This window comes from Chrysochloris asiatica, unplaced genomic scaffold (assembly GCF_000296735.1).
Source record: "Chrysochloris asiatica unplaced genomic scaffold, ChrAsi1.0 scaffold00072, whole genome shotgun sequence".
NCBI classification, from domain to species: Eukaryota; Metazoa; Chordata; class Mammalia; order Afrosoricida; family Chrysochloridae; genus Chrysochloris; species Chrysochloris asiatica.
The window spans coordinates 15658808-15659360 of NW_006408590.1; positions in this window are offsets into that span (position 1 = coordinate 15658808).

Sequence of the window (553 nt, forward strand, 5' to 3'; positions counted from 1 at the left end):
CCGATAAGAGCAGGTGAGGGAGAACCAGCAATGAAGCTGCGAGCTAAGCCCTACAATGTTTAATAGACTTCTGTGAACCTGGGTGGAGACCTGGTTAGTTAGCAGTGTGGCAAGACCTGGAAACTCAAGGGTCCAGAGTCAGTGACATAGCCACAGAAGACTAGAGTAGAGAGTGAAGGATCCAGATGATAGTAAGAGAAGGCATATGTATAATAATACCCACACTAGCAGATAATACTCACGTGACCTGGCTTCAAAGACTAGATGTTCAGAGCTCAACTAGAAGAAGAAAGAAGGGGAAAAAAAAGAGTAATCTGATACAATTTGATGAACTTGACCTACACTTATGCATGCAGTAGCTCAAAAAAGGGAACAAACCTTTACTGCGAGGATCATTCCCACCCCCTCCATACACAGCAGACAGGGATGGCCAACTTGGACATTGGCTACTCAAAATTGGGGCCTACAAAGTCAAGAAGTGACTGACTCATAAGCTTTCAAGAGGGAGCCTAAGTCCAGAGGGTGTGTAGGAAGGTAAAATCTCCACTGAGCA